We start from the raw sequence: 14,369 nt of genomic DNA on the forward strand, positions 1-14,369 counted from the left end.
TACACTTCAAATGAACGTGAATGCGACACTACCTTGCAAGGAAATAGCGTTTGCAGATGTCTAGGTATCGTAGCAATAGAGTTCTAATGCTTCTTAAAACGCGATATCGCATCTCATTTCTATGATTCATGGTAAGATATAATATGATTTGCGAAGTGTTATGTATTCCACGTCTACACTTCAAATGAATGTAAATGCGACACTTCCTTGCAAGGAAATAGCGATTGCAGATGTCTACGTCTCGTAGCAATAGAGTTCATATGATTTTTAAAACGAGATATTGCATCTCATATATATGTTTCCTGATAAGATATAATATTCATTGCGAAGTCTTATGCATTCCTCGTCTACGATTCAAAGGAATGTAAATGCGACATTTCGTTGCAAGGAAATAGCGTTTGCAGATGTCAACGTATCGTAGCAATAGAGTTCTAATGCTTCTTAAAACGCGATATCGCATCTCATTTCTATGTTTCATGGTAAGATATAATATGATTTGCGAAGTGTCATGTATTCCTCGTCTACACTTCAAATGAATGTGAATGCGAAACTTCCTCGCTAGGAAATAGCGTTTGCAGATGTCTACGTATCGTAGCAATAGATTTCTAATGCTTCTTAAAACGCGATATCGCATCTGATTTCTATGTTTCATGGTAAGATATAACATGATTTGCGAAGTGTTATGTATTCCTTGTCTACACTTCAAATGAATGTGAATGCGATACTTCCTCGCTAGGAAATAGCGTTTGCAGATGTCTACGTATCGTAGCAATAGCTTTCTAATGCTTCTTAAAACGCGATATCGAATCTCATTTCTATGTTTCATGGTGAGATATAATATGATTTGCGAAGTGTCATGTATTCCTCGCCTACACTTCAAATGAATGTAAATGCGACACTTCCTTGCTAGGAAATAGCGTTTGCAGATGTCTACGTATCGAAGCAATAGAGTTCAAATGCTTCTTAAAACGATATATTGCATCTCATAACTATGTTTCCTGATAAGATATAATATTCATTGCGAAGTGTTATGCATTCCTCGTCTACGATTCAAATGATTGTAAATGCGACACTTCCTTGCAAGGAAATAGCGTTTGCAGATGTCTACGTATCGAAGCAATAGTGTTCAAATGCTTCTTAAAACGCGATATCGCATCTCATTCCTATGTTTCATGGTAAGATATAATATGATTTGCGAAGTGTTATGTATTCCTCGTCTACGCTTCAAATGAATGTAAATGCGACACTTCCTGGCTAGGAAATAGCGTCTGCAGATGTCTACGTATCGTAGCAATAGAGTTCATATGATTCTTAAAACGCGATACCGCATCTCATATCTATGTTTCATGATAAGATATAATATTCATTGCGAAGTGTTATGCATTCCTCGTCTACGATTCAAATGGATGTAAATGCGACACTTCCTTGCTAGGAAATAGCGTATGCAGATGTCTACGTATCGAAGCAATAGAGTTCTTATGATTCTTAAAACGCGATATCGCATCTCATTTCCATGTTTCATGGTAAGATATAATATGATTTGCGAAGTATTGTGTATTCCTCGTCTACACTTCAAATGAACGTGAATGCGACACTACCTTGCAAGGAAATAGCGTTTGCAGATGTCTAGGTATCGTAGCAATAGAGTTCTAATGCTTCTTAAAACGCGATATCGCATCTCATTTCTATGATTCATGGTAAGATATAATATGATTTGCGAAGTGTTATGTATTCCACGTCTACACTTCAAATGAATGTAAATGCGACACTTCCTTGCAAGGAAATAGCGATTGCAGATGTCTACGTCTCGTAGCAATAGAGTTCATATGATTTTTAAAACGAGATATTGCATCTCATATATATGTTTCCTGATAAGATATAATATTCATTGCGAAGTCTTATGCATTCCTCGTCTACGATTCAAAGGAATGTAAATGCGACATTTCGTTGCAAGGAAATAGCGTTTGCAGATGTCAACGTATCGTAGCAATAGAGTTCTAATGCTTCTTAAAACGCGATATCGCATCTCATTTCTATGTTTCATGGTAAGATATAAAATGATTTGCGAAGTGTGATGTATTCCTCGTCTACACTTCAAATGAATGTGAATGCGAAACTTCCTCGCTAGGAAATAGCGTTTGCAGATGTCTACGTATCGTAGCAATAGATTTCTAATGCTTCTTAAAACGCGATATCGCATCTGATTTCTATGTTTCATGGTAAGATATAACATGATTTGCGAAGTGTTATGTATTCCTTGTCTACACTTCAAATGAATGTGAATGCGATACTTCCTCGCTAGGAAATAGCGTTTGCAGATGTCTACGTATCGTAGCAATAGCTTTCTAATGCTTCTTAAAACGCGATATCGAATCTCATTTCTATGTTTCATGGTGAGATATAATATGATTTGCGAAGTGTCATGTATTCCTCGCCTACACTTCAAATGAATGTAAATGCGACACTTCCTTGCTAGGAAATAGCGTTTGCAGATGTCTACGTATCGAAGCAATAGAGTTCAAATGCTTCTTAAAACGATATATTGCATCTCATAACTATGTTTCCTGATAAGATATAATATTCATTGCGAAGTGTTATGCATTCCTCGTCTACGATTCAAATGATTGTAAATGCGACACTTCCTTGCAAGGAAATAGCGTTTGCAGATGTCTACGTATCGAAGCAATAGTGTTCAAATGCTTCTTAAAACGCGATATCGCATCTCATTTCTATGTTTCATGGTAAGATATAATATGATTTGCGAAGTGTTATGTATTCCTCGTCTACGCTTCAAATGAATGTAAATGCGACACTTCCTTGCAAGGAAATAGCGATTGCAGATGTTTACGTATCGTAGCAATGGAGTTCTAATGCTTCTTAAAACGCGATATCGCATCTCATTTCTATGTTTCATGGTAAGATATAACATGATTTGCGAAGTATTGTGTATTCCTCGTCTACACTTCAAATGAATGTAAATGCGACTCTTCCTTGCAAGGAAATAGCTTTTCCAGATTTCCACGTATCGAAGAAATAGAGTTAAAATGCTTCCTAAAACAAGATAACGCATCTCAATTCTATGTTTCATGATAGGATGTAATATTCATTGCGAAGTGTTATGTATTCCTCGCCTACACTTCAAATGAATGTAAATGCGCACTTCCTTGCAAGGAAATAGCGTTTGCAGATGTCTACGTATTGTAGCAATAGAGTTCTAATGCTTCTTAAAACGCGATATCGCATCTCATTTCTATGTTTCATGGTAAGATATAACATGATTTGAGAAGTATTGTGTATTCCTCGTCTACACTTCAAATGAATGTAAATGCGACTCTTCCTTGCAAGGAAATAGCGTTTGCTGATGTCCACGTATCGAAGCAATAGAGTTCAAATGCTTCTTAAAACAAGATATCGCATCTCAATTCTATGTTTCATGATAAGATGTAATATTCATTGCGAAGTGTTATGTATTCCTCGCCTACACTTCAAATGAATATAAATGCGACACTTCCTCGCTAGGAAATGGCGTTTGCAGATGTCTACGTATCGTAGCAATAGATTTCTAATGCTTCTTAAAACGCGATATCGCATCTCATTTCTATGTTTCATGGTAAGATATAATATGAATTGCGAAGTATCTTGTATTTTTCGTCTACACTTCAAATGAATGTAAATGCGACTCTCCCTTGCAAGGAAATAGCGTTTGCAGATGTCTACGTATCGAAGCAATAGAGTTCAAATGCTTCCTAAAACGAGATATTGCATCTCATATCTATGTTTCATGATAAGATATAATATTCATTGCGAAGTGTTATGCATTCCTCGTCTACGATTCAAATGGATGTAAATGCGACACTTCCTTGCTAGGCAATAGCGTTTGCAGATGTCTACGTATCGAAGCAATAGATTTCAAATGCTTCTTAAAACAAGATATCGCATCTCAATTCTATGTTTCATGATAAGATGTAATATTCATTGCGAAGTGTCATGTATTCCTCGCCTACACTTCAAATGAATGTAAATGCGACACTTCCTTGCAAGGAAATAGCGTTTGCAGATGTCTACGTATCGAAGCAATGGAGTTCAAATGCTTCTTAAAACAAGATATCGCATCTCAATTCTATATTTCATGATAAGATGTAATATTCATTGCGAAGTGTTATGTATTCCTCGCCTACACTTCAAATGAATGTAAATGCGACACTTCCTTGCTAGGAAATAGCGTATGCAGATGTCTACGTATCGAAGCAATAAAGTTCAAATGCTTCTAAAAACGAGATATTGCATCTCATATATATGTTTCCTGATAAGATATAATATTCATTGCGAAGTGTAATGCATTCCTCGTCTACGATTCAAATGAATGTAAATGCGACACTTCCTTGCAAGGAAATAGCGTTTGCAGATGTCTACGTATCGTAGCAATAGAGTTCTTATGATTCTTAAAACGCGATATCGCATCTCATTTCTATGTTTCATGGTAAGATATAATATGATTTGCGAAGTATTGTGTATTCCTCGTCTACACTTCAAGTGAACGTGAATGCGACACTACCTTGCAAGGAAATAGCGTTTGCAGATGTCTAGGTATCGTAGCAATAGAGTTCTAATGCTTCTTAAAACGCGATATCGCATCTCATTTCTATGATTCATGGTAAGATATAATATGATTTGCGAAGTGTTATGTATTCCACGTCTACACTTCAAATGAATGTAAATGCGACACTTCCTTGCAAGGAAATAGCGATTGCAGATGTCTACGTCTCGTAGCAATAGAGTTCATATGATTTTTAAAACGAGATATTGCATCTCATATATATGTTTCCTGATAAGATATAATATTCATTGCGAAGTCTTATGCATTCCTCGTCTACGATTCAAAGGAATGTAAATGCGACATTTCGTTGCAAGGAAATAGCGTTTGCAGATGTCAACGTATCGTAGCAATAGAGTTCTAATGCTTCTTAAAACGCGATATCGCATCTCATTTCTATGTTTCATGGTAAGATATAAAATGATTTGCGAAGTGTGATGTATTCCTCGTCTACACTTCAAATGAATGTAAATGCGACACTTCCTTGCAAGGAAATAGCGATTGCAGATGTCTACGTCTCGTAGCAATAGAGTTCATATGTTCTTAAAACGCGATATCGCATCTCAATTCTATGTTTCATGGTAAGATATAACATGATTTGCGAAGTGTTATGTATTCCTTGTCTACACTTCAAATGAATGTGAATGCGATAATTCCTCGCTAGGAAATAGCGTTTGCAGATGTCTACGTATCGTAGCAATAGCTATCTAATGCTTCTTAAAACGCGATATCGAATCTCATTTCTATGTTTCATGGTGAGATATAATATGATTTGCGAAGTGTCATGTATTCCTCGCCTACACTTCAAATGAATGTAAATGCGACACTTCCTTGCTAGGAAATAGCGTTTGCAGATGTCTACGTATCGAAGCAATAGAGTTCAAATGCTTCTTAAAACGATATATTGCATCTCATAACTATGTTTCCTGATAAGATATAATATTCATTGCGAAGTGTTATGCATTCCTCGTCTACGATTCAAATGATTGTAAATGCGACACTTCCTTGCAAGGAAATAGCGTTTGCAGATGTCTACGTATCGAAGCAATAGTGTTCAAATGCTTCTTAAAACGCGATATCGCATCTCATTTCTATGTTTCATGGTAAGATATAATATGATTTGCGAAGTGTTATGTATTCCTCGTCTACGCTTCAAATGAATGTAAATGCGACACTTCCTTGCAAGGAAATAGCGATTGCAGATGTTTACGTATCGTAGCAATAGAGTTCTAATGCTTCTTAACACGCGATATCGCATCTCATTTCTATGTTTCATGGTAAGATATAACATGATTTGCGAAGTATTGTGTATTCCTCGTCTACACTTCAAATGAATGTAAATGCGACTCTTCCTTGCAAGGAAATAGCTTTTGCAGATGTCCACGTATCGAAGAAATAGAGTTAAAATGCTTCCTAAAACAAGATAACGCATCTCAATTCTATGTTTCATGATAGGATGTAATATTCATTGCGAAGTGTTATGTATTCCTCGCCTACACTTCAAATGAATGTAAATTCGACACTTCCTTGCTAGGAAATAGCGTTTGCAGATGTCTACGTATCGAAGCAATAGAGTTCAAATGCTTCTTAAAACGAGATATTGCATCTCATATCTATGTTTCCTGATAAGATATAATATTCATTGCGAAGTTTTATGCATTCCTCGTCTACGATTCAAATGAATGTAAATGCGACACTTCCTTGCAAGGAAATAGCGTTTGCAGATGTCTACGTTTCGTAGCAATAGAGTTCTAATGCCTCTTAAAACGCGATATCGCACCTCATTTCTATGTTTCATGGTAAGATATAATATGATTTGCGAAGTGTTATGTATTCCTCGTCTACACATCAACTAAATGTAAATGCGCACTTCCTTGCAAGGAAATAGCGTTTGCAGATGTCTACGTATTGTAGCAATAGAGTTCTAATGCTTCTTAAAACGCGATATCGCATCTCATTTCTATGTTTCATGGTAAGATATACCATGATTTGAGAAGTATTGTGTATTCCTCGTCTACACTTCAAATGAATGTAAATGCGACTCTTCCTTGCAAGGAAATAGCGTTTGCTGATGTCCACGTATCGAAGCAATAGTGTTCAAATGCTTCCTAAAACAAGATATCGCATCTCAATTCTATGTTTCATGATAGGATGTAATATTCATTGCGAAGTGTTATGCATTCCTCGTCTACGATTCAAATGGATGTAAATGCGACACTTCCTTGCTAGGAAATAGCGTTTGCAGATGTCTACGTATCGAAGCAATAGATTTCAAATGCTTCTTAAAACAAGATATCGCATCTCAATTCTATGTTTCATGATAAGATGTAATATTCATTGCGAAGTGTCATGTATTCCTCGCCTACACTTCAATTGAATGTAAATGCGACACTTCCTTGCAAGGAAATAGCGTTTGCAGATGTCTACGTATCGTAGCAATAGAGTTCTTATGATTCTTAAAACGCGATATCGCATCTCATTTCTATGTTTCATGGTAAGATATAATATGATTTGCGAAGTATTGTGTATTCCTCGTCTACACTTCAAATGAATGTGAATGCGACACTTCCTCGCTAGGAAATGGCGTTTGCAGATGTCTACGAATCGTAGCAATAGATTTCTAATGCTTCTTAAAACGAGATATCGCATCTCATTTCTATGTTTCATGGTAAGATATAATATGATTTGCGAAGTGTTGTGTATTCCTCGTCTACACTTCAAATGAATGTAAATGCGACACTTCCTGGCTAGGAAATAGCGTCTGCAGATGTCTACGTATCGTAGCAATAGAGTTCATATGATTCTTAAAACGCGATACCGCATCTCATATCTATGTTTCATGATAAGATATAATATTCATTGCGAAGTATTGTGTATTCCTCGTCTACACTTCAAATGAATGTGAATGCGACACTTCCTCGCTAGGAAATGGCGTTTGCAGATGTCTACGTATCGTAGCAATAGATTTCTAATGCTTCTTAAAACGCGATATCGCATCTCATTTCTATGTTTCATGGTATGATATAATATGATTTGCGAAGTGTTATGTATTACTCGTCTATACTTCAAATGAATGTGAATGCGATACTTCCTCGCTAGGAAATAGCGTTTGCAGATGTCTACGTATCGTAGCAATAGCTTTCTAATGCTACTTAAAACGCGATATCGAATCTCATTTTTATGTTTCATGGTAAGATATAATATGATTTGGGAAGTGTCATGTATTCCTCGTCTACACTACAAATGAATGTAAATGCGACACTTCCTTGCAAGGAAATAGCGTTTGCAGATGTCTACGTATCGAAGCAATAGAGTTCAAATGCTTCCTAAAACGAGAAATTGCTTCACATATATATGTTTCCTGATAAGATATAATATTCATTGCGAAGTGTCATGTATTCCTCGCCTACACTTCAAATGAATGTAAATGCGACACTTCCTTGCAAGGAAATAGCGTTTGCAGATGTCTACGTATCGTAGCAATAGAGTTCTTATGATTCTTAAAACGCGATATCGCATCTCATTTCTGTGTTTCATGGCAAGATATAACATGATTTGCGAAGTATTGTGTATTCCTCGTCTACACTTCAAATGAATGTGAATGCGATACTTCCTCGCTAGGAAATAGCGTTTGCAGATGTCTACGTATCGTAGCAATAGCTTTCTAATGCTACTTAAAACGCGATATCGAATCTCATTTCTATGTTTCATGGTAAGATATAGTATGATTTGCGAAGTGTTATGTATTCCTCGTCTACACTACAAATGAATGTAAATGCGACACTTCCTTGCAAGGAAATAGCGTTTGCAGATGTCTACGTATAGAAGCAATAGTGTTCAAATGCTACTTAAAACGCGATATCGCATCTCATTTCTATGTTTCATGGTAAGATATAATATGATTTGCGAAGTGTTATGTATTCCTCGTCTACGCTTCAAATCAATGTAAATGCGACACTTCCTTGCAAGGAAATAGCGATTGCAGATGTTTACGTATCGTAGCAATAGAGTTCTAATGCTTCTTAAAACGCGATATCGCATCTCATTTCTATGTTTCATGGTAAGATATAACATGATTTGCGAAGTATTGTGTATTCCTCGTCTACACTTCAAATGAATGTAAATGCGACTCTTCCTTGCAAGGAAATAGCTTTTGCAGATGTCCACGTATCGAAGAAATAGAGTTAAAATGCTTCCTAAAACAAGATAACGCATCTCAATTCTATGTTTCATGATAGGATGTAATATTCATTGCGAAGTGTTATGTATTCCTCGCCTACACTTCAAATGAATGTAAATTCGACACTTCCTTGCTAGGAAATAGCGTTTGCAGATGTCTACGTATCGAAGCAATAGAGTTCAAATGCTTCTTAAAACGAGATATTGCATCTCATATCTATGTTTCCTGATAAGATATAATATTCATTGCGAAGTTTTATGCATTCCTCGTCTACGATTCAAATGAATGTAAATGCGACACTTCCTTGCAAGGAAATAGCGTTTGCAGATGTCTACGTTTCGTAGCAATAGAGTTCTAATGCTTCTTAAAACGCGATATCGTACCTCATTTCTATGTTTCATGGTAAGATATAATATGATTTGCGAAGTGTTATGTATTCCTCGTCTACACATCAACTAAATGTAAATGCGCACTTCCTTGCAAGGAAATAGCGTTTGCAGATGTCTACGTATTGTAGCAATAGAGTTCTAATGCTTCTTAAAACGCGATATCGCATCTCATTTCTATGTTTCATGGTAAGATATACCATGATTTGAGAAGTATTGTGTATTCCTCGTCTACACTTCAAATGAATGTAAATGCGACTCTTCCTTGCAAGGAAATAGCGTTTGCTGATGTCCACGTATCGAAGCAATAGTGTTCAAATGCTTCCTAAAACAAGATATCGCATCTCAATTCTATGTTTCATGATAGGATGTAATATTCATTGCGAAGTGTTATGCATTCCTCGTCTACGATTCAAATGGATGTAAATGCGACACTTCCTTGCTAGGAAATAGCGTTTGCAGATGTCTACGTATCGAAGCAATAGATTTCAAATGCTTCTTAAAACAAGATATCGCATCTCAATTCTATGTTTCATGATAAGATGTAATATTCATTGCGAAGTGTCATGTATTCCTCGCCTATACTTCAATTGAATGTAAATGCGACACTTCCTTGCAAGGAAATAGCGTTTGCAGATGTCTACGTATCGTAGCAATAGAGTTCTTATGATTCTTAAAACGCGATATCGCATCTCATTTCTATGTTTCATGGTAAGATATAATATGATTTGCGAAGTGTTGTGTATTCCTCGTCTACACTTCAAATGAATGTAAATGCGACACTTCCTGGCTAGGAAATAGCGTCTGCAGATGTCTACGTATCGTAGCAATAGAGTTCATATGATTCTTAAAACGCGATACCGCATCTCATATCTATGTTTCATGATAAGATATAATATTCATTGCGAAGTATTGTGTATTCCTCGTCTACACTTCAAATGAATGTGAATGCGACACTTCCTCGCTAGGAAATGGCGTTTGCAGATGTCTACGTATCGTAGCAATAGATTTCTAATGCTTCTTAAAACGCGATATCGCATCTCATTTCTATGTTTCATGGTATGATATAATATGATTTGCGAAGTGTTATGTATTACTCGTCTATACTTCAAATGAATGTGAATGCGATACTTCCTCGCTAGGAAATAGCGTTTGCAGATGTCTACGTATCGTAGCAATAGCTTTCTAATGCTACTTAAAACGCGATATCGAATCTCATTTTTATGTTTCATGGTAAGATATAATATGATTTGGGAAGTGTCATGTATTCCTCGTCTACACTACAAATGAATGTAAATGCGACACTTCCTTGCAAGGAAATAGCGTTTGCAGATGTCTACGTATCGAAGCAATAGAGTTCAAATGCTTCCTAAAACGAGAAATTGCATCTCATATCTATGTTTCATGATAAGATATAATATTCATTGCGAAGTGTTATGCATTCCTCGTCTACGATTCAAATGGATGTAAATGCGACACTTCCTTGCTAGGAAATAGCGTTTGCAGATGTCTACGTATCGAAGCAATAGAGTTCAAAAACTTCTTAAAACAAGATATCGCATCTCTTATCTATGTTTCCTGATAAGATATAATATTCATTGCGAAGTGTTATGCATTCCTCGTCTACTCTTCAAATGAATGTAAATGCGACACTTCCTTGCTAGGAAATAGCGTCTGCAGTTGTCTAGGTATCGTAACAATAGTGTTCTAATGCTTCTTTAAACGCGATATCGCATCTCTTTTCTATGTTTCATGGTAAGATATAATATGATTTGCGAAGTGTCATGTATTCCTCGTCTACACTTCAAATGAATGTAAATGCGACACTTCCTTGCTAGGAAATAGCGTCTGCAGATGTCTAGGTATCGTAGCAATAGAGTTCTAAAACTTCTTAAAACGCGATGTCGCATCTCATTTCTATGTTTCATGGTAAGATGTAATATGATTTGCGAAGTGTTATGTATTCCTCGTCTACACTTCAAATGAATGTAAATGCGACACTTCCTTGCTAGGAAATAGCGTCTGCAGATGTCTACCTATCGTAGCAATAGTGTTCTAATGCTTCTTAAAACACGATATCGCATCTCATTTCTATGTTTCATGGTAAGATATAATATGATTTGCGAAGTATCATGTATTCCTCGTTTACACTTCAAATGAATGTAAATGCGACACTACCTTGCAGGGAAATAGCGTCTGCAGATGTCTAGGTATCGTAGCAATAGAGTTCTAATGCTTCTTAAAACGCGATATCGCATCTTATTTCTATGTTTCATGGTAAGATGTAATATTATTTGCGAAGTGTTTTGTATTCCGCCTATACTTCAAATGAATGTAAATGCGAGACTTCTTTGCTAGGAAATAGCGTTTGCAAATGTCTACCTATCGTAGCAATAGTGTTCTAATGCTTCTTAAAACGCGATATCGCATCTGATATCTATGTTTCATGGTAAGATATAATATGATTTGCGAAGTGTCATGTATTCCTCGTCTACACTACAAATGAATGTATATGCGATACTTCCTTGCTAGGAAATAGCGTCTGCAGATGTCTACGTCTCAAAGCAATAGAGTTCATATGATTCTTAAAACGCGATATCGCATCTCAATTCTATGTTTCATGGTAAGATATAACATGATTTGCGAAGTGTTATGTATTCCTTGTCTACACTTCAAATGAATGTGAATGCGATACTTCCTCGCTAGGAAATAACGTTTGCAGATGTCTACGTATCGTAGCAATAGATTTCTAATGCTTCTTAAAACGCGATATCGCATCTCATTTCTATGTTTCATGGTAAGATATAATATGATTTGCGAAGTGTTATGTATTACTCGTCTACACTTCAAATGAATGTGAATGCGATACTTCCTCGCTAGGAAATAGCGTTTGCAGATGTCTACGTATCGTAGCAACAGCTTTCTAATGCTACTTAAAACGCGATATCGAATCTCATTTCTATGTTTCATGGTAAGATATAATATGATTTGCGACGTGTCATGTATTCCTCGTCTACACTACAAATGAATGTAAATGCGACACTTCCTTGCAAGGAAATAGCGTTTGCAGATGTCTACGTATCGTAGCAATAGCTTTCTAATGCTACTTAAAACGCGATATCGAATCTCATTTCTATGTTTCATGCTAAGATGTAATATTCATTGCGAAGTGTTATGTATTACTCGCCTACACTTCAAATGAATATAAATGCGACACTTCCTCGCTAGGAAATGGCGTTTGCAGATGTCTACGCATCGTAGCAATAGATTTCTAATGCTTCTTAAAACGCGATATCGCATCTCATTTCTATGTTTCATGGTAAGATATAATATGAATTGCGAAGTGTTATGCATTCCTCGTCTACGATTCAAATGGATGTAAATGCGACACTTCCTTGCTAGGAAATAGCGTTGCAGATGTCTACGTATCGAAGCAATAGAGTTCAAATGCTTCTTAAAACAGGATATCGCATCTCAATTCTATGTTTCATGATAAGATGCAATATTCATTGCGAAGTGTTATGTATTCCTCGCCTACACTTCAAATGAATATAAATGCGACACTTCCTTGCTAGGAAATAGCGTTTGCAGATGTCTACGTATCGAAGCAATAGAGTTCAAATGCTTCTTAAAACGAGATATTGCATCTCATATCTATGTTTCCTGATAAGATATAATATTCATTGCGAAGTGTTACGCATTCCTCGTCTACATTTCAAACGAATGTAAATGCGACACTTCCTTGCTAGGAAATAGCGTCTGCAGATGTCTAGGTATCGTAGCAATAGAGTTCTAATGCTTCTTAAAACGCGATATCGCATCTCATTTCTATGTTTCATGGTAAGATATAATATGTTTTGCGAAGTGTTATGTATTCGTCGTCTACACTTCAAATGAATGTAGATGCGACACTTCCTTGCAAGGAAATAGCGTCTGCAGATGTCTAGGTATCGTAGCAATAGAGTTCAAAAACTTCTTAAAACGCGATGTCGCATCTAATTTCTATGTTTCATGGTAAGATGTAATATGATTTGCGAAGTGTTATGTATTCCTCGTCTACACTTCAAATGAATGTAAATGCGACACTTCCTAGCTAGGAAATAGCGTCTGCAGATGTCTACCTATCGTAGCAATAGTGTTCTAATGCTTCTTAAAACACGATATCTCATCTCATTTCTATGTTTCATGGTAAGATATAATATGATTTGCGAAGTATCATGTATTCCTCGTTTACACTTCAAATGAATGTAAATGCGACACTTCCTTGCTTGGAAATAGCATCTGCAGATGTCTAGGTATCGTAGCAATAGAGTTCTAATGCTTCTTAAAACGCGATATCGCATCTCATTTCTATGTTTCATGGTATGATATAATATGATTTGCGAAGTATCATGTATTCCTCGTCTACATTTCAAACGAATGTAAATGCGACACTTCCTTGCTAGGAAATAGCGTCTGCAGATGTCTAGGTATCGTAGCAATAGAGTTCGAATGCTTCTTAAAACGCGATATCGCATCTCATTTCTATGTTTCATGGTAACATATAATATGTTTTGCGAAGTGTTATGTATTCCTCGTCTACACTTCAAATGAATGTAAATGCGACACTTCCTTGCAAGGAAATAGCGTTTGTAGATGTCTACGTATCGAAGCAATAGAGTTCAAATGATTCTTAAAACGCGATATCGCATCTGATTTCTATGTTTCATGGTAAGATATAACATGATTTGCGAAGTGTTATGTATTACTCGTCTATACTTCAAATGAATGTGAATGCGATACTTCCTCGCTAGGAAATAGCGTTTGCAAATGTCTACGTATCGAAGCAATAGAGTTCAAATGCTTCCTAAAACGAGATATTGCATCTCATATCTATGTTTCATGATAAGATATAATATTCATTGCGAAGTGTTATGCATTCCTCGTCTACGATTCAAATGAATGTAAATGCGACACTTCCTTGCAAGGAAATAGCGTTTGCAGATGTCTACGTATCGTAGCAATAGAGTTCTTATGATTCTTAAAACGCGATATCGCATCTCATTTATATGTTTCACGGTAAGATATAATATGATTTGCGAAGTGTTGTGTATTCCTCGTCTACACTTCAAATGAATGTAAATGCGACACTTCCTTGCAAGGAAATAGCGTTTGCAGATGTCTACGTATCGTAGCAATAGTGTTCAAATGCTTCCTAAAACAAGATATC

Source organism: Xylocopa sonorina, unplaced genomic scaffold (assembly GCF_050948175.1).
Source record: "Xylocopa sonorina isolate GNS202 unplaced genomic scaffold, iyXylSono1_principal scaffold0234, whole genome shotgun sequence".
NCBI classification, from domain to species: domain Eukaryota; kingdom Metazoa; phylum Arthropoda; class Insecta; order Hymenoptera; family Apidae; genus Xylocopa; species Xylocopa sonorina.